Source organism: Aptenodytes patagonicus, chromosome 4 (assembly GCF_965638725.1).
Source record: "Aptenodytes patagonicus chromosome 4, bAptPat1.pri.cur, whole genome shotgun sequence".
Taxonomy (NCBI): Eukaryota; Metazoa; Chordata; class Aves; order Sphenisciformes; family Spheniscidae; genus Aptenodytes; species Aptenodytes patagonicus.
In genome coordinates, this window is record NC_134952.1 from 61,652,465 (window position 1) to 61,675,458 (window position 22,994).

The following is a 22,994-nucleotide window of genomic DNA, read 5'->3' on the forward strand; positions in this document are numbered from 1 at the left end:
TCCGATTAGCAAACAGTTTTAACAGACTCTTAACCTCTGTTATAGGTGAGGGGCAAGGTCCCTGTTTTCCTGCTGAGGTGATTGGTGTATTTTTGCCTTGTTCTTTCTCAGTTATTGCACGAGGCCCACAGATGCCTCTCATTATTCTGGCGCAGGTGAAAATGTTTTCTCATGGTGCTAGGCTGCCACATATTTTCAGCTATAGAGTCCCTGTGAAGGCTGAGAACTTGGCTTCTCAGCTCCTCTTCTCCATACTATTGTCAATTCCTTCTATTCCAAAACCATCAGCAGCATTATGTGAGGAACTTTCCATGCTCTTTTGGTGGGAATCCGACTTTGATTTTGCTCTGTGGCTGCAATGTTGGGCTGTGCTTGGGGAAGGGATGTTGTGTGAAAATCGGCAGGCCTCAGCAAGAGGTGTGCTTGCAAAGGCTCTGTCCTCTGAGGGAGGGGGCTGAGTCCAGACTAACTTTGAACTGTCATTATTCCATGCCCTGTTTTTATTTCCTGCTGCTGTACTAACAAATCCTAATTAGGGATCCATGACAAATGATGGCAGTAACAACTATTGCACAAGTGCCTCATTGAAAGCGGTTGACCCTATCCATCGATAGCCAGCAGTGCGTGCTGGCTGCAACAGGATCCTGTTCATTGCCCCCTTTCTCAGGGCTCTTACCACACACTGATCAGTTGCAATTTGAAGGAGCACAAAGTATGTGATTAATTTGCCATTCGGAGAGGTGACAAAGCCACAGCAGAAAGTCAGCTGTCCCTCGTAAAACAGATGCCTCCTCTTCTTTATCTGCTGCCCCTGCTATCAAATCTACAAACTGCTGTAGGGTGGCACAGGTCTTTAGATATGAGTTCACAGCCCTGCAATCCCCTGCAAATGCAGCAATGTTAATCAAAGACTGGTGTGTAGGTCTATCCAGAGCTCTTCCCTATGTACTTGTGCAGATGCATACATCCAAATTTGAGTTTAAAAAAAAAAAGTTTGAGAGTTTTGCATTGTGGGGTTGAATATCGTAAAAAGATTGTGTATTCTGTCTCTTCAGAAACTGCCCAGCAAGGACTGATGGCCTGGTTGTCACTCCCCATATGCTGCTTTTGAGGCTAGGATCAGGATGCTACAAGAGTGAAATGGATGGCTGTGGGTTATCAGAAGTTGCTGTTGAAGAGGAATGGATGTGTGAGGGGTCCCCTGCAAAATTTATGGTGCAGAATCATCCCTAAGACACCAGCTAGGCAGAGAGATGGCAGGTTTTGAACTAGTTTCACAAGGTGTCCTGAAAGCAAGATGTAGCTGTATTTAATCCACTAGGCAAAGGGGAATACCTCCAGTGAATTAGGAACACCCCTTTTTTTTTTCCTTTTTTTTTTTGGTGACTGTGTGTTAGCTGGACACTTTGGATTTTTTTTATTTCATTTAAAGCTGTGAATCTTTTTTCAAATGAAGTACTCTGCTGCCTCTTGCAGAGATCTGTTGAATCCTAGCCTCTGCATTTATTCCTAAAGCTACACCTGTTTGCCAGTCTACTCAGCCCCTCCAGGCAAGGAGGAGATGAGAGTCCAAGTTTTTCATCATACAAATAGTGTAACTTAACACCAGACAAGAAGTCTGAAGGGGACATAGATGAAGGCAGGAGCCACCTGAGGAGTGTGCAGGCTTGGAAGAGTTTTCTGATAGACCTAACGGAGGTCTATCAGACCTAAAGTTAAGGGTGCCCGACCCCTGGAATTAAAACTGTTTGCTCTGTGATAATCTTATAGATACAGGATGGGTAGCAGGATCAGAAGAATTGCAGGGGATTGGGACAAGTGATGTCAGTGAGAGAGCGGGAAACACCGTTTGTTTTATTTGTGCATGAGAGGACGGGGAGCACTGTGGTTTTTGAGAATATGGGTACTGAGTCTCTATCAGGGGAGATAGGAGTAGTATTTGAAGATGCTGGGAACATAAACTATAGGTTTTAGCCGAGCAGGGCAATGTGCTCTGTTTAGAGCTGTTACTGTACTAAACCTGAACTACTGATGTGCCGATGGCACTGTGTACGCGCCTCTCATCCCAGAAGCCAAACCTGTAGGTGGTGGTGCGGCTGGGCTAGTTACATCAGGGTCTGAAGCTTCCTCTCCACCTAAAGTGGCTTTTCTGAGTTCTTGCACAAATTGTGCTGTTTTGTTTTCCACAGTGCAGGGCATGCTGAAGGTTTCAACGTTTTAGCCAGCCAACTAGAGTGCACACAGCCTCCTTCCTGCAGGAATTCAGGACCCAGCTGAAATGCCTACATGAGCCTTGTTTATCAGGAAGAGGCTTTGTAACCTTCTGTAGCAGGAAATAGGCAGCGTTGACTTCAAGGCAGTTTAGTCGTCTGGTGCTGTGAAGGTTGATTTTTCCCTTGGAAGATTGTCCTGTTTCTTGAGGAAGGCCTCTGACTAACAGAGAGAACACATGCGGTGGATTCAGGCAGTATAGCTGATGCAGCATAGGGACAGAGATACATGATGTGTGCAAAGGTGGTATTGCAGACCTTGGCTGTAGCATACCAAATTGTTTCTGCGCCGCAACTGAAGGGCTCCATGAAGGCAGCTGTGACTCTAGCCAATACAGAGTGTTCAGAAGGCGTTAGGTTGGCACTGAACAGGGGCAGAGGGCTTTGAATGTCATTCTCCACCTTCTAAATTTCTGGATGGGTATAATCCTAGCAGATAGCATCCATTCTGTGTTGGCTTTCCTGACTTGGTCCCATAGGCTGTTATCACTTACGCAGGACTGGTGTATTAACAACAAGTGCTAGGGCAGGTAAGTCGGGTTTGTGGTATGGGATAAAGCGGTCTGTGATGTGGAGGTGCAAACGTTAGGATAATTGCTGTGCTGCATGATGTGAGCCTGACTTGCTAGCCATTCCTTAGGTCTGGGGACCAGGAGTTGCTGTCTGGGTAACAAGGAAGCTACTCTCTTTTCTAAAGCTTTGCATAGATACTGAAAAGATCTGAAAAGGATCAATCTCCTTAGTATCTTATGAGCGAGGCCTTGGAGAAGAGAGTCTATGTTGACCTAGCAGTGCGGTACAGTCTACACAAAAACTAGCAGAAGGTTTTGTTGTTTTGTGGATTTTTTTTACCAATTCTGTGTCCTTGGGCTTTGTGCAGAGCAATTTCTACAGCTGAGATGAGTTGCCTGGGCTGCCAGCCACTGAGAATTTGAGGCTGAGACCAAGAGTGTTGTTTGTCCCTTGGAGTTGAAGGGCAGTAGATCGGATGTCTGGGTGACAGAGCAGAAGGAAAAACAAAAGGAGACTAGGAATCCCAGAGTGGAACAGCATGGGATGTGTGGGATCCAACACAGCCCTCTCCATAGAGTGGTATCTGTTAATGACCTCATAGGTGACAATGTCAGTACAAATGCGCATGTTTCAGCAGATCTGGTAGCTTCTCACGAAATGACAGAATGGAGATCTTTGACTCTGGGGTTGTCTATAGTCTTCACAGTTGAATCCAAATTCTGGCTTCAAAACACTGGAGTTGGCCACAATCCACTTCATTTCTGTAATAGCCTAAGGCAGCTTTTAATAATTGACCTCATTTTCACAGAATCATAAAATAATTTAGGTTGAAAGGGACCTCAGGAGATCATCTCATCCAGCCACCTGCTCAAAGTGCAAATAACTGTTCTTTTATGGTCCTAAGATAAACCTAAAATCCGTTTCAAGCAAAGAGCAAAAGTGATCAGTTTCCTTCGGCCTGCAATTTGACAGTGATGAGCGGTGGGGAGTCAGCGTTTATAGGGGGAAACATTTAGGTAGTCTTACGAGCAGGTATTATTATTATGAGATGTGTTAAAATACTTGCCTAGCTTTTAGGTCTGGGAAACTGAACCAGATTGTAATTATCTTCCACACAGCAGGGACAGAATTGTTAATCACCCTACTCTCATACAGCCAAGACTCCAGTGACACTACAGCTGGAGCTTTGAACACAGTGAGTCGTCCGGTGTGGTGAGAGCATAATAGAGCAGCACAGTGCTTGGTGCACAAATAGGACCTTGCATTTGGTTTACAGGGCTAAAAGCTTAGAAAATGCCATATTTCACTTGTAAATTGGGTGTACTTTGTCCAGAAACTTATTCTGCCATTTATGAAAACACTTTTTAGCAGAGAAATTCATTTTCATCTGGAAGGATTTGAAGAGAAGCAGTTAAAGAAATAATTTTTCCCAGTAGAAGTTTTCTTAGTAGAGAAAGAACATGGATAGGGAGAATTTATCTCCTGGATGTACTTCCTTTCCTCCTGCTGCCTTCCCATGTATTCAGGCTCATAATGTCTCTGTGGCAACTCTGAAAGATGTAGAAATAGAAAAGAAATTCTAAATTAACCAGCTGCATATGTTTGTCCCTGCTTTTGATCCTGCAGTCACATGGAAAAGTGTGTTTCAGTTTGTATTTCCCCTTTTTCATTCCTGTCTCTTACCAATTCCATTCTTCTTCCTTGCAGCTTCTTTCTGCTCACATCTCACAGGTGTGCATTGCCTTGTCACTTGGAGTGGCACTCATCTCAAAAAATGTTGGTGTCTGCAGCCTTCTTTTGAGAAAGCCATCGTAGGTTCCCTCTGTAGGCGGTGAAGCCCAGAAGGCAGTTCAGCTGACCAGATACGGGTTGGAGTAGGTTGAACTGTGCTCTGAATGCCTTTGCTTAGGTCTCCATGGCGTGTAAAAGGGATGCAGGGTGGTCTCAGCTGCAGAGATCTGTGTAGTAATTCCCTGTATGTGGTGATGAATATGACTTTATTCACGTTTAACCAGGTTGCTCATTTTCCTTGCTCTATTCACAGTAAATACACTGCTTCAGCCTCTGAAGATGTCTTCAGTCATGTAGCGGTCATTCCCGGGAGGGACAGTTAATACATCCCTCGTAGCTACAGTCTCTGGTGGCTATCCAAGCTCTCTGCACTAAACACAAAGCTAGTCAGTAGCATGTGACTACTGATTTCCTTTAATCAGTGAGCGCTGCTTGGACTACAACGTCCCGATGGAATTGCATTAGAGGTTTCCTCTGTAAGTACTGTGCCTTTCAAAATTGCTTTCCAACAGCATACTGAATGATATAAGCAGAGAACAGAGTTTTAGCAGGCAGGCAGTCAGTCATCAATAGCATCCTGCTCTTAAGCCGAGGTAATGATCGCTAGTTTGAATATGCCTGTATTTTCCCCAAGAGCATGCAGTTCTGATACATGAATGCAGGTATGTATATGTGTGTAATTACCCCCATCATGTGCAGCAAAACCAGTTGAACAGCATGTTTATAGAAACTGTCCTTAAGAGCGATTGCCTCTTGAAGGAACATAGCTCATATAAGAGGAGTGGGACTGTCTCCAGCCAGCCCTGGAGACGATGCTGAGAGCATATTGAAAAGCTGTCTTCAGCAAAAGCTTGCCAGTTTAAGAACTCTGTTCACTGTTCCTATTGCACAGTGGGCTCTTTGACGCAACAGAAAGAGCTGCTTTTTTTTTTTTTTTTTTGCTTCCTCTTAAATCCGCCTGGCCAATTTAAAGCCTGTGGATATTTCTTCCCCCTCAGGGAAAGCTTATGTGAGGATTTTCTTTTTTAACAGTTCATTCCGTGAAACCATTTTTTTCTTGTTCGCTGTTAGAAAATGTTGGAGCTGAACACAAGGCTTTCATTGCAGGTCAGTGGATGAACTCTTGACCAAAGCATTTAACATTTGAGTGTAGCTTTAGCAAGCGCTATAGTTTGGGAGGAAAAAGCAAGTTAACAAGGTTGTATCATGTGAGCCCATGTGTGCCTACTACTGGAATAGGAATCTTTTCAGGTCTTCAGTGACTGAGTTCTGCACAAATGAATTTACCATCTTTCTTTTGTAGACAAATGTACTGAATTAATATTTTATTGAGAATTGAGGTGACATCACAGTTATGTCTATATTATTTAATTCCTGAATGTCTCTACTCCCTCAAAATGCAATAAACCTTACTGTGAATTTCAAGTATAAAGTTTTGCCTTTTTATTTTGCAAGGATTGTCTTTTTGAATTATAGGTTGTTTTTTTTTTTTACTTCTTTTCAGCACACTTTACTGGGAAGCACGTTACTCCTGGGCACATGCTGTCTGCAGGGAAGATAGTTATTTGCTATTTGGTATTTCTTCTTAGATTGCTATCAAGGGAACTAAAAAAGGATGTAGACTTATTGTTAATGTCTCTCTTCAAGCTGTATTTGAGGTAAGGCAATCTTCTTTTCCTATCTCTGAAATTAGAATATGAAGTAGATGCAGTATTTCTTTCATTTATAGTTATTAAGATTATCCTGCTGCTATTTGTTTTTCTTGTTGATAAAATGTGAATATATTTGGCACAAAGCTGTTCCTTGTCTATGTGACACTTAAAATCCTGTATTTTTATTTCAACAATATCTACTACATATCTGCATGTTTCTGTTAGCTTGTGTACCCTAGATCAATGATCATTTTTGTAATTGCTTTGGTTTTCTCCTCTATTATTATCACATTAAGTGTGTGAATGAGTGGATTTCTTGCCCTGGGTAGGCAATTCTTATGCAAACTTTGTAAAACTGAGTTACAAATTGTTTCCACTGTGAATCACTTTCCTTGTAAGATGATGACTTTTATGGTAATGTTTAACTTGAGTACAATTGTTTTCAAACATATACGGTGCATTTTTGGTGTATTCTTAACAGCACTCCAAAATAAAATAGAAAAATGATTCATGAGAGACTGTTTATTTCCTTCTCCACTTAATGTTGCCTGTTATGGGAAGTATATAGCTTTGAAAGGTTGAATCATTATTTATGAGGATCAGTACAGCTGAAAGGTGTCACTGCAACATTGGCCATATGCAACTGCATTGAAAATGGAATTTGTATGGGATACCACTGTTGGTGAGTTATGATTAGCACCTGGGGAATTAGAAAATACTACTTCTTGTTTATGTTTCTTTTCAAGCAATTTAAGAACTTATCATTCAAGGGAGATTAATTTTTCTTTTACCCTTTTCTGTAGCAAGGTTACAGTGTTTATAATTCAAGATTTTGACACACACTTTCTATAATTTTATTGTTATTTGAATCAATCCATCTGAATCTTTTGTGACATCTCTTACAAAGGGAAGCATGTTTTAAGGCAGACATGCTGTACTGCATGTCCAGAAACATTTTTAATTTATAAAAATGTTCTAAATCTATCTTGTTTGGCTCCTCACATCTCTGAAACAGTTTGCTGTTTGAATTCCAAATAGTGTTGGCTCCATTCAAGAGATCTGTCTTTTAGCAGTTTGTCGAGAGGCTTTTCACTTGGGATGGGGTAGGGAATGATACAGGGTAGAGTTACAAAGCTACAGTGAACTACTGTATTTACTATTTACTACTACTACTATTTACTACTACTTACTATTAAATATTTACTGCTATAAGAATTTATAATACTCAAATGAATTTATTCATTCAAAGGTGGTTTTAAAACCCATTGAGGCTTAACTTTCTTTAATCAATATCACACCAAATCTTCTTAGTGTTTTCTGTCATCTATTTTTGGGAGTTAGAAATCCATATCCTGTCACAGTGCAAATAAATACATAACTTATGTCTGCAACCTGTTTTCTACTGTCAAAAAAAAAAAAGCTTATTCCCTACTGTTGAAGTTATCAAGTTGAATGTGCCTTAAAAACCTTAAAATTAAGCAGTATAATAAACTAATGTGGTCTTTATATAACATGTTTTCTGAACCCTTTTCTCAACAAATTAGATACCGTCTCTGATCCACCATCACTGGCAGAGGGTCTATTGGGCTGCATTCCTTTCCTTCTGATCTCTAGTTTGTGAGGTAGTCAGTCCTGCTTCTCAAAAGGAATCTCATGAGTAACACACCATGATGTGTTGACATTTCTACTGACATGACTTTGCCAGAAAGCATGAATAGGGAAGGAGGATAAATGATGTGGGTGCTTTGGTGTGTTCTTTGGGATCTTTGGAGTTGAAGCATATGCTGCAATATCTTACAGGATTCCAACCTTCTTGCTTACTAACTGTTACTGGAAGGTATTTGTTTCTCCTGATGTTTGTGGTGCCAGCTTTCTACCTAGCCAATGTAGCAGAGCCTCTGGCTTGCTGTATTTCTCCTTGCATGCCCTGAACAGTGTCGGGTTAACTGGGTGCTTGTTTTATTACCCTAGTGACCTGGTCTATAGATTGCCATGCCCTTAGTAAGGAAACACTAGCTGTAGTCTAGTTAGTCTAAATCACACACAACTCAAGCCAGATTAAGAGGAAATGCAGTAAGAACTTTTATTTGTAACAGTTGAAATAGGCGACACACTTAGAAACACTCATGCAAGATACAGTCAAAAAATAAAAGGCAAAAATGCTTAATCTATTTATACCTAGCTTATATTAGAAAGGTTCTTACCCCATCCTACTGATTTGATCCTCTTCTGACAAGATTTTCTCGTTTGCACATAGCTTACCTTTCAGGTCACATCTATTGGAAAAAGCCTGTTCACGAGCCTCCATCAGTCACCCCTCTGATGAGAGAAAGCTCCAACACACTATGTCTTTGGGAGCATACCTCAGGCCATTTTCTGATTCTTGAGGAACCTCTTATTTCTTATTCAGTCTTTTCTATGAAGTTTTTCAGACAATGCAGTGTTAGTCATTCATCCCCAAACCTATTTCGTTTGTGTCTATCGAGATGGGGTGTCATCATTGTTCTTAATTATTTCATTATTAGAGATTGAAAGATATCTTTATTAGTGTATGCATTACCTTATACTTGACTGGTTAGTCAAAAAGGGAGTAAATCTCTTCACCTCCCTTTGGGACTTAGTTTTCAGAAAAAAATCTCTTCATGGTGAGCTGTATTCTCTACCAATGAGTATATTAACTTATTCATTGTTGTGCAGAGCTCTGACTGTCTTTTTCCTGACACTGAGACAGAAGGTTGGTTGTCAGAAGATAGCACAGAGCTGTGTGTTACTGTGTAAGGATGGGCCCACTGAAGTAGGTGGTGGGATAGAAGACTTGGGGGGCATAAACTGAAGAATTTAAGGACCAAGGGCTAGAGAGAAATAGATCTGTAATGCACTTGGCAAATTGCTTTTCTTTTAACTCTTCAGGGTGCAAATATTTCACCCAGATTATCTCATCATGTGTGTTTTAGACTGAGTGTGCGACTGCAGTCTCTGTGAGGGCCTCTCAGCACTGTTATAGTATTACTAATAAGGAGTCATGTCTGAAGTCATGTCTTGGTCTGAAGAGAGGCCTTTGGCAGAATGCCATGCTGCTGGAGGGCTTGAGTGAACCGCAGTGGTTTTGCTTATTCATGCAATTGAGTGGGACCCTTTCATTGCAACTTGATTGCATTTAGGCTCAAGAATAAAGACTTGGATAAAAATACCACACACTGAATGTCTCCTACATCTCCAGGGAGCTTGACCAGCTCAATGGTAGTTGTCGGCATCTGCTTCAGGAAATGCCATGAGCCTGTTGATCAAGCTGAAAGAACTTTATTCCTTGTGTTCTACCTCAGCTGCAGCAAAACATCAAAAGTTAGGGCCTTAATAGCAGGTTTCCACTTGTTTCGGTTCATTAACTACTCATTTAGGCTACAGCTATAGGTAGTAACTGCTCAGGGGTACAGAAAGCCTGTCTTCTTGTTTCACATCTTTGTTAGGAGACACAGACACGGCAGCCTGGTCTTCCAGGAACTGTGTTTGGAATTCTTGATTGTGATGTTCTTTGTATGGATGCCTATTGTTAAGTTTCTAGTGACTGGAAGGGATCATAGAAATCAGTGATGAGGCTGTAGAGACTTTGCAGGTTTCTTTTGCTTTTCTCTCACAAGTACTAATTTTGAGTCCATGCTTTGAAGGGTCAGCAGTGCAACCACTTCTAACTACATTTAACTACATGGGCTGACAGAGAGGACTGTGGATTATTTACATCTCCTCTGTAGACTGTCAAAGGCAACCCAGACCATATAGCTTCTTGCCTTTACTAGAACCTATGGAAGAAATGTAATATTCAGTTCTGTAAAAGGTTGTACTTTTCTGCACTTTTCCTTATACTGAAGCAATAGCTTTTTTTTTTTCAAAGGCACAAGCTTAGCTCCTCAGTTTTAGAATAGTTACAGTTCTGGATTCTGTTTTCTGGTTCATCATCAAGAGGTTTATGGTTTTTAGGCTGAATTGTAATATGCTAACTGTGTTCCATGCCAAGCACCATTAAAGCCAATGGGAATGTTCTTAAGAGTACATTAGCATTAAACATTGTTGAGATCTTCAGTCAGCCCTAAACCCTATGAAGTTGCAGTTCTGCTGTCCCATTTAAGCCATGTAGCCATTCTGCCAGTTTAATTGGTGGCCTGCTCCCAGCTCAAGAGAAGGGGGGGTTGCAGAGGCGATATGAGCGTAGTAGGGATAACTGGATTGCATGAAGTAACACAAGCATCCAAGTAAGTTCATTTTTGCTAGTGATGTCTGTGAGCTAGATTGGGCAAAATCTAGCAAAGATGACGGGGGGAAACAATAGAAAAACTTTGCGGGAAATTTTCATCTTCAATAGCAAATAGAAGAGGTGAAAACTTTCATTTCCAAGTCTGTGTCTGTGATGAAGTGGGCTACCCCTCCATTTACAAGAATAGCCATTGTCTTCATGTTGCATTGCCTTGATAACAGAGAAACATAAACCAGTCACTTGGACATGGGCATCATCCTCCTATTTGGAAAGAAAAGAATAACAGAACAGTGATAGAAACTCTACTGAAATGAAATCCTGGGGAAAAAAGTACTTTTTTCCTTTTTCCTCTCCATTGTGTGACTGAATTTACTGCAATGTTACTGCAATTTACAGGCAAGAAGACACAGAACAATATGCACTCCAGCAACCTTGGAACAGTGTGCAGATACCCCTGGGAATTGTTTCTACTGGAGAGGGTTGAGGCAGCAGTAGTTTTCTGGCTTGCTATTTCTGCAAAACTTTTTTTTTTATAGCTAAGGCTATAAATAGTTGTCAGTTCTCAAATTGAATAATCCTCTCTTCCTCTCCAGGATGAGAAACTGGATCAAGATTTTCAAAGCCAAAAGCGTACAGCCAGATATCCCTATTAATCATCTGTCTGTAATGTTGCTCAGATTTTGAAGGAATTCTCTTATTGTTCCTGTTTTGTGTCTGATGAAAAGACTCACCCAGAGCCTTGCCAGTGGCAGAACCAGAAGCAGGACTTAAGTCTCCTGCATTTCAGCTCAGATCTCTGCCTACTAGATTACATTCTATTGTATAGCCATATTTAGAAATTAGAATCACTTAATTTTCAAAACAGTTGAGCCATCTGTAAATCCACCTGGTTTGGACACAGTTTACTAAGTGATCACTGCTTTTGAAAGTTGGGTTGATAAAGAATTACAGGATAAAATATTCAAACCACAGAAGTGACTGAATACCCAAAGGGCTCCCAGGCACATGCACTAAAGCAGATGGCTTCAGTGACTTTCACGTGTTAGTCAGACCAGTGTTGGTGGTCACTGGTTTGTGTTTCACTTGCATCTTTTGCTGGGATGTGAATGGTGAAAGGTAAGGAGACATTATGTCACCTGTACTGCCATTTCTGCTACCAAGGTGGTACTTCACCTACATCTGGGAGGGCTTACAAGGCAGAACATTTCAGTCTTAAAAATGGGTTTTTAGTCTTTATGTAATTTAAGAGGTTTTTTCAGCATTTTTCCCTATGAATTTACTTCAGAGAAGATAGCTGTGAAAGTGCTGGCTATGGTGATCATAATAGAATTAGGTAGAGTTGCATGTGCCAGGGATCAATGGTAATCACTCAGTGTTGGAACAAAGGGGCTTCCAGTTATGAAGGATGCATTGTGTGCATTTTTATTTTTTACCTTTTGTAACCAGTCACCCAACCCCTGATAGGGCTGTTAGATTTCAACTTGTCCAGTCCAGAGTATGTCTGTATTTGGGTTCTTTGCCTTCATGTATCCTACAACTGATGTTTTCATTAAATTTAGGATGATCACATAGGTACTGACATCCTTCACAGTGGGAAACTTTAAGAGTTGTGTTGATTTGGAAAGGAGGAGCTTTACTCTGGCATATCAAACAGTCTTTCCTATATGCACTTTTAATGTGGAGCCAGTATTAAAGAAAACCATTCCTCTTCAGTTAGAATAGTCTGAAAATAGAGGTAACAGTTTTGAAACACCCTTTTTACAGGAAACTTTTTATTATTTTATTTGTGAGAAGGTGAAGCCTCTTGATTTCAGGGAAGAGATTTTAAATCAACTTTTGGAAAGCTTGTAAAAAGCTATTAGCAAAATATACAGTAGTGTGTATTGTGAATCAGGTTACCTGCACTGTTTTTTTCTCATCAGACTGCTATTAAGTAAAAAAATTATCTGATGGGAATATATAACACATCAGAATATTGACTCAAATCCTAGCAAATTGAAACAGAAATATTTTAGATTGATGCACTTATTATGGAAGTGGTGGTTACTAGCTTAGAAACTGATGTAGAGATTTGTTTGAGCCACATGGATAGAAAATAGCCCAAAAAACACGTTGCTTGCCTTCCGATTTGCAGGATAGTGTAAAGTGATCCTATGAGATAAAAGTCAGTGGTGAAGTTTCCTTATGCTTAATTGAACCAAGTATATATATTTATGAATGAATTAATAAACTATTCCACAAATATCCTAGCTTTCTCTGAGAATTGTTCAGGAAATGAAAAGCACTTACGTAATGTTAAAGGAATGAAAGGAAAATTTCTTAGCATTACAGAAGGGAAAATAAAGCTTCACTCTAAAATCCTTAGGAACTAACTATACTAAGAAACTAGATCATTGCAAATGTAAGGTACATGCAAAAGTGTGTTTTGAGAGCACATCTCAGAACCTCTTAAAAGTATTGTAATGAGTCAGTAATCTAATTTGTAGATGTGGCCAAAAAGAGTTTAGAACTGCGCATGCATGTATGTTTGCATTTGTCCAAATGTGGTTTAAACGTCCTTTTTCTCCCTTGATTCTGGATCTGCCTTTTGCTGTGACAGCCAGGTAGAAGAAGCTGAAGAAGGTTTCTGTAACATCCCTTTTTTGCCAGCAATTCCAGGGAGTGGTATACATGCCAGGAGGGCCAGAGCTATACGGGATGCCTGAACGTGCCTTGTACTCCAGCTGCAGGGAGTATGTGGGAAGCAGACTACTTCTGTTTCACCAGAAGCACCTCTTACACTGGGGTGCTAGTTATTCTTGGTTAGCACGGGTGGGCAAGTGAGCCATGTCCATGGAAAATGTAGGCTTTTTTTAGAGATTTAAGGGAGGTATGTTACAGATTTTTTCCAGTTAGTGCAGGGCTGTAATTTTCTTACCTTCTCTGCAGTTTATTTGCTTGAGTTGGTGAAAACAGGCTCATGTGGTGGTAAAGTTTTTTGTTTTTTCTAAGGTAGTTGTCCATTTCTTATATTCCAATTAGAATCTTTTTGGCTATGAACTACTAAAAAGGTCATAGCTTCAGAGTCCAAGTCAAGGAAACTTGGCTGACAACTGCTTATTAATCTTGTAAACCTATTAAACCTCAACAGCAAAAGAGACACAAAGGTCTAGATTAGAGTTAGGAATTAGGATTTAACAAATTCTCAGTTTCATCTCTTTCCTAGGATGGCAGCCTGTAAAGAGCTTTTGAAAAGGCTTTACATCTCTGTTGGAACCCTCTGGCATTTTACTGAAGTCATCTTTATTTGTTTTTTAACCCCTATCCCTGATACCAAGGATTTTTCGCTTGTTTGATATAACACTATGATTTTACTTTCAGGCAACTCCAGCATGCCTTTTATGTGGGTCACATATTCCTCCTCCTCTATATTGGTCTAGGATTTCCAATTAGTTCCATATTCATTGAGCTCAGTCACTACACAGCCAATCAAAACAGGCGGGCTGCTCAATGTCTTTTCCACTCCAGGAGTAATTTAATCAGGGAGTGACTGCATTATTTTTTCAGAGTGCCAAGCTGTGCATGCCAGGTGATCTGCAGCGAAGAACAGCATCATTATTAAAAAGGCTTAGGCATTTCATGCCATTTTGTGCTACTGCAACTAGTAGTGCAGCTAACGGTACTGTCTTGATGTTTTTTCTAATATGCATGATTCAAATGTAATCAGTTAGAGGAGGTGTAGCAAAGGGGATGGATGAGTCATGGGACTGTATTTATATTGTATGAGATTGAGTTTCAAAGCTATTGGGTCCTGCGAGATCCTTAATCACTGCCGTATTTGTTCTACAGAAGTGCTGGTACTCACAGGGCAGATTAAGTCTATTTCTTTAGTTTCCCTGCGGAGTTCCATCCTAGAGTTAAAAAATCTTTAATGGAAGTTTGATATTAGTACATTCCCACAGAAATACTTCAAATTCCATAAAACAGCAAGGGAGAGAATTGGCTGTGAGGGGAAAGTCTTCAGGGAGTCCTTGCATCCATTATAATCTTCATCTTGGTTGACTGATGTGCTCTTCTCCAGACAGCCAGAGAGAATAGGTGAGCCTTTGCTGTTACGGGGAACCTTAGGTCCATGAGAATTTCCTTCCACTGGGAAGAACTAACTGGATGTCCCTTGCTATCGAGGGGAGTCCAAGGGAAGGGTAAGCTCTTTTCCAGAGTTACCAAGGAAAGAGAGAAAGTGGCAGTGAGACAGATCAGAGTTCTGGTGTGATAAATATCTTATATTGTGCTGATTTCTTGCTGCTGAGCACTATTATTTAGGTGAACATCCGCTTGAGGTGACAACTGCATTTTTTCTTTGGAGTCTCTGGGCCAGATTGTGAGCTGGTGGGCATGATTTCATGCTGGTGGAATCGCACTCGGTCAGCTGAGCATCGCCTGCTGGGAGTGCCACTGCAAAACTGTCCTCCACAGTAAGACTTTCCTGCTGCTTCTTCTAAGAGTTTTGTTTTCACCTTTATTTTGTCTTTAAAAAAAAAAAAAAATCCGTGAATTCAAAGAATTAGAACCAAATTGTGTCCACAGTTCGTCTCAGCTGAGTATGTACCACCATTAAGGTGATCACCTCCCTCGACCTGCTGGCCACACTTCTTTTGATGCAACCCAGGAAGGCCAATCGTACCCTGGGCTGCACCAAAAGAAGCGTGGCCAGCAGGTGGAGGGAGGGGATTCTGCCCCTCTGCTGTGGTGAGACCCCACCTGGAGTACCGCATCCAGCTCTGGAGCCCTCAGCATAAGAAAGACACGGACCTGTTGGAGTGGGTCCAGAAGAGGGCCACGAAAATGATCGGGGGATGGAACACCTCTCCTATGAAGAAAGGCTGAGAGAGTTGGGGTTGTTCAGCCTAGAGAAGAGAAGGCTTCGGGGAGACCTTATTGTGGCCTATCAGTACTTAAAGGGGGCTTATAAAAAAGATGGCGGCAAACTTTTTAGCAAGGCCTGTTGCGACAGGACAAGGGGGAATGGCTTTAAACTAAAGGGGGGTAGATTTAGACTAGATCTAAGGAAGAAATTTTTTATGCTGAGGGTGGTGAAACACTGGCACAGGTTGCCCAGAGAGGTGATGGATGTCCCATCCCTGGAAACATTCAAGGTCAGGTTGGACGGGGCTCTGAGCAACCTGATGTAGTTGAAGATGTCCCTGCTCACAGCAGGGGGGTTGGACTAGATGGCCTTTAGAGGTCCCTTTCAACCCAAACTATTCTATGATTCTATGATTTGTGATAAAACTATCTGATTCTTGAAGAAATCTACCTAAATGACATTTTAACCTTTACAGTGGCATGTTAAAACCTTTCATGTTGGTATAGGCCTCTTCAGTTACTTGTTTTCTTGCTGCAACTGTCATGGGCAACTCCAGTCTTGGCACTTTTTTTCCCTCCTTCGTATTTGAAGTAAATAGGCTTTTTCCTATTAATGCCTATGATAACGTACCCAGTGGGGAGGGAAAACCCCCCACCTTCTGGAGGACTCTGATATTTCACATTGAGATTTTTGGAGAAGTAGTATTCAGCATATTAATAGTGATGCTAACTCTTACACTGCTAGGGTTGGATTTGGATTGTCAAGTTCCAGATGTCTTTTAAGTTCACTGCTTAGTTAAAGTTCCTTGACTGGGTTTCCATAACAGTCAGTGAAGAGAAGAAGCCACAGAGAGTGATTTCATCTTAAGTACATATCCACTTCTGATTTCTTTCACCATCTTATCTAAATGCATAATTACAGTGTGCATCATCATTATTGTCTTTGCTACAGTTGGAAATATCAAGAAGCAGACAGTGAAAATGACTTGCACAGGATCATATTGCCTCCAGGAAGGAGACTTTGCTTGCATAGGCTGGTGCTCTGTCCTATAGCATAATGATCTATATATCTGTCATCTACGAATTGATCAGGGCTGCCTTCCAGACCAGTTTACAGACCCTTTTGCCCTGGGAAAGACATTGGAACCTGCACATGGTGACCTAAAAAGTACAGTAGTGTTTTGGAAAGGCTCTGATGTGCTGCACACTAGTCACCTCAATGCAGTGAGAGAGCTTTTGCTCTTCCTTACGATGTCCTTTTGCATTTACTCATGTGGGGCTTTTTTCAAGAGAGAGCTTATTTCCAAGTGTGAGGTGCTGTAGTGTAATCTTTGCCTGCTGAATGACACAACTCTTGAGTCATTGCTCCTAAACTTATGGTATATATTTTCTACTAAACTTCTGGTCTTTTTCATTGAACTGATTTGTATGGTCAGTAGTAGCTCAAGGCAAGCATTTCAGATCTCTTAGGACCGAAGCAAAAAAACATTGAAGTGTATTTTTGATCTGAAGTGAGAAAAGCAGGCAAGAATTATTCACAACTCTTTACTGATACTTTTTCTATTACATGGGGCAGTTTCCTTTTAAGTTATGCCTATTTTCTGGCTAAATCTTTAGTTGTTTTCCTCAGCATACTGTGTCTTTTTCTTAATTTTGATCTTTTTTTTTGATCATATTGCATCTTGCTGGTGATCCAGATTAAAATGAACCTTTCACTTAGGCTCTTCAGGAGTATGTTTCAAGATAGAGGTGAAGAATTCCCAAATTGCGTTGTTGTTTTTCAGATCAGAAAGCAGCTAGGACATCAAAACTTATTAGTAGAGAAGCTTTGTTGCAATTCACAGGGGAAAACAGCTGATGTCTCTATGTTGTGATACCTAAGTCAAAATTAAGGCCTGAGTCTGCATTTGATTCCACATAGGCTGCAGTTAGAATTGGATTTTATCCAGTCTCCCAAGCTAAAACTGACATGACGCTGCTTTTGCTTTCATGTAGCACAGAGGTCCCAAAATAGCTGTCTTAAAATTAATCCAGACATGGCTCAGGTGATACAGGAGATAACACAGAAGTGGAAAGCTTCAGTCTTGCCCAGTGCCTAATTCATCTAAGTCTAGGATGCCAAGCTGGGTTGCAATATCACCATTGTGATATGTTGACACCATCGTCAATACTGCACTTTTTGTTCTCATCTCTTGAATAGTCCTATTTAATGCTCAGAAATGTCAACTTATGCTGAAATCCAATTTTCTGGTAGGTCCCAGTGATTGAAGTTTGACTCCTGCTGAGACAGGACAGAGAGCTGTTGTATGTTGGTATTGTTTCAGCCTTTTTGGTGCTCCATACTTTGTGTCCTCATAACTGTCTCCAGGACACAATCTCTCATGCTGAACATCTGCGTTGGTCCAGGTTTTCACCAAGTGGATAGCCTCCCTCTTAGGTTGGCCTAAATCATGACGTACTTACCACAGTAATTTTCATCTTTCCTGCAGCACTTCAGCATGTGCAGTCTTGACAGCCTGTACTTCATGTCTCTTTCCAGGGTTCATTTGACATCTATTTTTTCCTCTGTCTCGATGTTTGATTAACAGTTTACATAACTGTACTGTGATGCTAATTGCATTATCTATGAGTAATCCAAGACATGCAGACTGACATTCGATTTTCAGTGGTATAGTAACTGGGGAAGAGATCTGCTTAATCTTCACAAATATTATATTCAGATGCAACATATATTGTCATACATTACCATTGTAATTCGTGCAAGGATAGGCTGGGAAGTTTCTGAAAGATGGAAAATAATAATCGATTCCTATGAAGTGATGTTGGAGTGCTCGGCAAAGCAGTGCAGGTATGTGGCAGGGACCTGGACTCCCACACTGTGGAAGGAAACAGAATGAGGCTGACACAGACCAAAGAGGTAACACTGATAACCTGTAAGGAACTGGGAAGACCGTCTCCAGTTCCTGGAGAGGAATCTGGGTTCAAGGTTTTTAGGGATGGTTCTTGTTCCCAAATGTCTCAGGAGCTCAGTTAGGAGTCCAGAGTGCTGAGCTGAGGTTGGCTTTTGGTCACAGAGCAAGTGCAAATCCATGCCAGAGAATTCCTCAGAAAACGATTCTTCCAGATGGCTTGTGGGAGATATCTAGGCTATGTTTTGACCTTATCTTTCAGGCTCTGTTGCTGCTCACCATGGCAATGGGAATGTAAGTGGGGAAATGCTGGTTGTAAATAAACACTGATACCTTTGATTCAACTGCATCACCAGACAAATGGCTAAGTCTCTGAAGCACAGAACTGTGGGTCTGGGGAGGGAGGCAGAACAGTCAGAAGTGTATGGGGAGACAGAAAGCCAGATAGCAACACCTGCCTAAGGTCAGAGAGAAGGGCTAAGCTTTGTAAGATGAAGGTATGTAGGGATGTGTCTTTTCTGATACTTGGGTTTTTTTCCTCCCTTGGCTTACTAAGTTTCTGTGAACAAATAAAAGATGTTCTCTTTCTGATGTAGCTTGGCTGAGTCACTCCATTTCATAACAGTCACAAGCACCCAGAAAATTTGTTGTAGCTGGATTCAGGCCCATTGGGATTTGCTGAGATAAATATACTTGGTGGAAAGAGGGGTGTTAAGAGCTTCCTAACCCAGCCTGCCCTTGGGAAGAGCAAAAGCGGAGTGTCCCTTGCTGATAGAGGCTGCACAGGGAAAATAGGAGATTCGCTTGAGTAAGGCTTCCAGTCCACTCCTCACTCCTTCATGAGAAGAGGTGTGGTCTGGTCCAGGCCCTGTTGTGCTTTCTAAGGCTCTCTTGATGTTCTCTGCAGATACGTACATCTTGAACACGTAGGGGGTTTTTGGTTTTTTTCCCCAAACACATTTCAGAATGCAGGCCAGCTGCTACAGCTCCTTCCCTTCAGCAAAACCGCTTCAAACCATGTTGAGGTTTTGTGGCTCTTTGTAGCTGCAAACCTACTTGCAGCCCATTTCTTCACATTGCATGGTTATTTTAGCAACAACATGATTCGAAGTGGTTCCCACAAATGCCCTCATCTTTTGTTTGCACTTGTTTACTCCTCACTTCTTCCTTCTAAACATGTTTTTCCATCCCTTCAGCAAAGCAAATGGAGTTGTGTGTCCCCAACTCGGGTATATCAGTGCTAATGGCCAGACTGGAGGAATGCTTGAGGACAGCACAATCTACAATTTAACCCAGTTCCTTCTGTTTCCTAGAATGAAGGTTTCGGGTTGGAGCATGTGGTTTGTGTTTTCACAAGTGTATGGCTTGTTTGCATGCATGCAGTCTGAGTGTTCAGCACCTGAAAATCAGAGCCTGTAAACAGCCTGCCACATTAGGAAATCTAGGCTGTGCTGCTTGTTTACTTTGAATATAAATGTCATCTTGGCAGGCAATACATCTCTCCTCTTGCATACACAAAGATTGTCATTTGATTGCTGAGCTTAAATGGCATAGGCTTGGTAATGAATTTTAAAGTTTGTGTTTCTGTTCTTCAGTGACCGTGCGCACGTGATGCAAAGGCGCAAAGCAAGTTGGTGTTCTTTGAAGCTGCTTTCAGATGTTCTGTTACAGTGTACGTGTTAATCTAATCAGAGGGATTTGACATTTTGAGATTGAATAGATGAATTAAGGAGGAAAAAAAATGGTTTAAAATAACCTTTTTGATTAAGTTAGGGCATGGACTGGTCTAAATAATGGCTCCTGGCTGTGGCATCTTGTCAGATGATCTACTTGCAATGTTCATTAATAGCAGTTACTGCTACTGTACTGATGTTTTGGACTGTAACAATACTTACAAAGAATCAGTGCCAGAAAAACAGATTGAGATTCAGCAGTTAATACTGTTCTAAGCCTTGGAAAGAACCTCAATAATTTTTTCCTTTAAAATGAAACTAAAACTTCCACCATAAATCATTATGACATGAGTAATAATTTAATTTTTCCATTTAGCTCATACATAGATACTCTCTGGATTTTTTCTTCCAAGTGATTTGGGAAATAAGACAAATCCAAAGTATCCTGATGCCTGATTAGATTGATGGCATTCCAGAATAAATGGGAAAAGTTACTCAGAAAGTGTCTGTTTACAGGAAAAAAGTAGCAAAGGGTAACTAAATGTATCTAGCTGTAAGGCTCTGAAAATAGTTTTCATGTTGTGTCTGCTGTGCCTTTGAAATCTACCTAGGAGGCATAAAATCAGAGGGGTGAAAAGGTTTGCTTTCCATCACTACAGCTGACTGTTGTTTTCAGTAGGAAATTATAATTTGTAAATTCTTTCTCATTTGATTTATCAGAGTTACTGAAGTCATCTGTGTGACTTCTCATGTTATCTGATGAGTGTTAATAAGCTGTAGTGTCTGTGTTCTTGATGTTATGTTTCTTTGAATGGTGGGACAGAGGTGCTTTGTCCAGCATATTTTATCTACGGCACAGGGAAGTGTGCCTTTATGGTTTTCTGTTACAGTAGAACCTGTTACAAATGTTCCTCTTCTAGTATCGTGTCATCATTACCTTGACTCCTTGGGGAACTTCCTCTTTCCAAAGGAAAAAATTTCCAGTGACCATCCCAGTAATATCCTTTTTGTGGGATGATTTGTTTTTTGTTACATGTTTCCATGTCTCTCTTTAATGAAATGCAAATTCTAGCTCTGCTTTCACAGTACACCAGCTCCTTTTAGCAAGTCCTTTGTTTCAAGTAGCCTGACTGTGCAGTGTTTTAGTTGTTTGAGAAACCTCATCTAGTTACATCATTGCTACATTGTTGAAAAAACTGGTGTGTCCTGTAGAAAGCTTTCTCAGCGTTCCCAGTGATGCATACAGCGTTTCCCAGCTGAGCTTGAACAGGTGTTTATAACACCAGGAAATGGGCATGCTGGGGTCTTTAAAATCACATGCTTTTGGTGTAGAAAGTTTTTAAACTGAACAAGCTGCGCTGTCTTCCGTGGGTATGGTAGAAGCATTTTCTGGTCATTTTGTGATTTTTTTGACAGCTTTGCAGGCTGAAATGGATGAAGCCTGAGAACCAACCTGTCTAATGAGTATAGCCCGCATTCTGCGGCGTTGTGCCAAAGTGTGGATTTGGGCTGAGGGAGGGCTGTGTTTTGCCGGTGCTTCGGAGCATAAGCAGTTGAACTTTGTTTATATCTTTGCAGGCCATAAAGTTTGCTGCTAAGAAATGCTCTATTGCGTGAGCCTCTAGTGGAGCATGTTCTCAGGGAACGACTCTTAGCTTGAATTACTCTGGAAAAGGAGGCTGCCTGAAAGCAAGTCTTCCTACCCATTACAGTGAGTTGTCTTTACTTTTGCCTCCCTTTGGCTGGATATTAGGGACCCATATCTAAAGGGACCTCCATGTGCAGTTCAGCATCTGAGGAAGCTGCTTCTCAGCTGCTCCTCTTGTCTCCCTTTAGACTGCGAATCCTTTTTTTTCCTGTAATGATGGATATAGAACGGCCCATCCTATAACTGCAACCTGGGTTTTTTGTCTGTAGCTGTACTCCTTAAACCACAGTTTCCCACTTGTAAAGGAGAATGTGCTTGGAGGGAGTGAATTTCATGGGGCATCTCATCTGGAAGTCGAGAAGGAGTGGGTAGAGCCTCCACCCAGCAAAAGGTGCACGCATCAAAATAGTGATCCTGAGGGCGTGCACTTCTTAAAAGAAGGAAATGCAAAATGATGCTGTAAGATCCTGACCAAGGCATTTGCCTCACACCTGCTCCTCAAATTCCTTCTCTCTGCCCCTGTGTGACAGATTCATGTGAAATTCCGGATCTGCCAACAGCTGAGGAACCTCGCTGTGTAGCTGCAATATGTGCACAGTATTTAGTTTTCATCTTGTAGAGGTTGCTGGTCTTCTTGGAGAGGAGGTTGGAATGGTCATCCTTGCATGGGTCCACCTTGTGCACAAAGAGGGAGCAGAACAAGCTGCCCTCAGCATCCCTCAAGTACCCCTGCGCTCCGCCAGGGGTCCCGCCGCCACCGCCCCACTGCAGCCACCGCAACACCGTGCTCCCACTCGCCTGGTGGGATGCCGCCATCTTTCCCTGCAGCGGGCAAGGCATTTTAGGCTCCTAATTTTGAAGGCTAAGACAAGATTCCGGAGGAGTCCTAATTTCAAGGTATTTACCGTTTCTCACTCTTTTTCCTCTGGGCTGGAGCCATCGTTTGTACCAAATTTAAAGTTTCTGGGCTGATTGCCAGCACTAATATGTCATTTCAGTAGACCAGCCAGGCTGGTTCTGCCAGGACCTCTGAAATGGCCTGTGCATCTGTTAGGGAGAATGAAGAAGCTATGGGCCACTATCTGGTATTTGATGCCTTGCTGTTGCAATAGGTTCATTGGGCGCTCAACTGGACCTGACTTCGGCTGTGCAAAGTGTTGAACAGTAAGGAACATCATTGTTCTGGAGAGGTTTACTGTGTAGAGATACAAAATGGGTAGAAAGAAGACCTAAAGAGCGCTCAAAGAGTGCTAGGAATCTGCGTAGCTTTCATCTGGAGCAGACCCCACTGCTTGGCAGCCTGGCCGTTCTGAAGGGAATGCAGTGAGACCCCACGTGGAGCAGTTGGCTCTGACATCATTGATAATGATGGCAATATTTGCTAGTCGATGTTGGGACGAAATGGCTTTATTTATTTAACCATCTGTTTGCAATAGATTCTCAC

The 22,994-nt window shown here is 41.5% G+C and overlaps 1 protein-coding gene across 3 annotated transcripts in view; it reads left to right on the forward strand.

The window, feature by feature from the left end:
- The first annotated feature begins 5,018 nt into the window (after positions 1-5,018).
- CSGALNACT1 (chondroitin sulfate N-acetylgalactosaminyltransferase 1) overlaps positions 5,019-22,994 on the forward strand; it is a 47,147-nt gene continuing 29,171 nt past the window's right edge. For 2 of the 3 annotated variants that reach the window (XM_076336929.1, XM_076336927.1), the window contains exons 1-2: positions 5,597-5,681; positions 6,079-6,232. The gene's annotated coding sequence lies outside the window, so the exon portion shown is untranslated. Of the gene's footprint in view, positions 5,051-5,596; positions 5,682-6,078; positions 6,233-22,994 lie in introns of those variants that run through there. The other variant, XM_076336928.1, reaches the window with a different exon arrangement.